The sequence below is a fragment of the Capra hircus genome, chromosome 28 (assembly GCF_001704415.2).
Source record: "Capra hircus breed San Clemente chromosome 28, ASM170441v1, whole genome shotgun sequence".
Taxonomy (NCBI): domain Eukaryota; kingdom Metazoa; phylum Chordata; class Mammalia; order Artiodactyla; family Bovidae; genus Capra; species Capra hircus.
The window spans coordinates 38,978,748-38,980,786 of NC_030835.1; the positions used below are offsets into that span (position 1 = coordinate 38,978,748).

The window sequence follows — 2,039 nt, forward strand, 5'->3', positions numbered from 1 at the left end:
CACCATTAGAGCAACTTTTGGAATCAATGGCATTGCTTCCAAAATGTCTCTAATAAAGAATTCATATAAAAAGTAATATGTTGGGTGGAGCTCACTGATAGAGCACATGGAGGGCACTGCAGTGAAGGGGGATTTAGGAGCTCACTTTCTCAGTCTAAAGACTGCTGTGGCTCCCTCGCAGCCTTCCCTACCTTCCCCGCTCGCCAGCTCCGTGTAGTCTCTGCCTCTGCTTCCCTTTTCCCTCGGGCGCCCGTCTGCCTCCTCCTCGGGGAGCCGCAGCCCCAGACCCCTAGAGCTCTGAGTCTCTGGGTCTCCGTCGGCGCCCAGCCCTGCCATGAATGAGGAGTACGACGTGATCGTGCTGAGCACGGGCCTGACCGAATGTATCCTGTCAGGAAAAATGTCAGTGAATGGGAAGAAAGTTCTTCACATGGATAGAAACCCGTATTATGGAGGAGAGAGTGAATCTATAACACCGCTGGAAGATTTCTACAAAAGATTTAAGATACCCAGAGCTCCACCAGCATCCATGGGCAGAGAAAGAGACTGGAATGGTGACTTAATCCCCAAGTTCCTTATGGCAAATAAATGGTCAGCTGGTTAAGATGCTGCTTTTTACGGAGGTCACTTGCCATCTGGATTTCAAAGTAACTGAAGGGAGCTTTGTTTATAAGCGAGGAAAGATCTACAAGGTTCCGTCCACTGAAGCAGAAGCCCTGGCATCTAGCCTAATGGGGCTGTTTGAAAAACGTCGATTCAGAAAATTCCTGGTATATGTCGCCAACTTCGATGAGAACAATCCTTGAACTTTTGAGGGCATTGATCCTAAGAAGACATCAGTGGAGAGGTGTATAAGAAATTTGACTTGGGCCAAGATGTTATAGATTTTACTGGTCATGCCCTGGCACTTGACAGAACTGATGACTATTTAGATCAGCCATGTTGTGAAACCATTAATAGGATTAAACTTTATAGCGAATCTTTGGCAAGATATGGCAAAAGCCCATACCTTTATCCACTCAACGGCCTTGGAGAACTGCCACAGGGATCTGCATGGCTAAGTGCTATTTATGGAGGTACCTACATGCTGACTAAACCAGTTGAAGAAGTTATTATGCAGAATGGAAAGGTGATTGGTGTAAAATCTGAAGGAGAGATTGCTCGCTGTAAACAGCTCATCTGCGATCCCAGCTATGTGAAAGATTGAGTAGAAAAAGTGGGCCAGGTGATCAGAGTCATCTGTATCCTCAGCCACCCCATCAAAAACACCAATGACGCCAACTCCTGCCAGATCGTTATTCCACAAACCAAGTCAACCGGATGTCAGATATTTACCTCTGCATGATCCCCTCTGCACACAATGTGGCCGCAGAAGGCAAGTACATCGCCATCGCCAGCACAATGGTGGAGACCAAGGAGCCCGAGAAGGAAATCAGATCAGCCCTGGAGTTCTTGGAACCAATTGAGCAGAAATTCGTTAGCATCAGTGACCTCCTTGTACCAAAAGACTTGGGAACAGAAAGCCTGATCTTTATATCCCGTACCTATGATGCAAAAACTCACTTTTGAGACAACCTGTGATGACATTAAGGACATCTATAAGAGGATGATGGAGTTTGACTTTGAGGAAATTAAGTGCAAGAAAAATGACATCTATGGGGAAGACTAACAGCAGTACATGTTATCATCTAATTAGGACAAACTTAAAATTTGGCAAATGATGCATATTGTAAGAAATCAGTATTGTAAGGCCTGCTTTTGTAATCAAAACTGAGAGATTCCAGAGTGCTGTACCAGTAAATATTCCTCCCCTTTCTAATATCATATATTAACTTGTTTTCATGGAGTGGCTCTTCCGAATTAGCAGGTTCTCACGTTCTGTTCAATTTAACCAATACTGGCTTGTGTTTCTAGTGAAGGATCAGTTTTAAAGCCTTGTGATACTGATACAGAAAACTTGATACAGTATTTGTATCTTTTAATCAGCATAGCCTTTGCAGTTGTGAGCTTCCGCTGTTCCAGAGCTGGGTCAGTGCAGC

The 2,039-nt window shown here is 44.6% G+C and overlaps 1 pseudogene; it reads left to right on the forward strand.

Moving 5' to 3' along the window:
- Positions 335-1,714, forward strand: LOC102191401 (annotated as a pseudogene).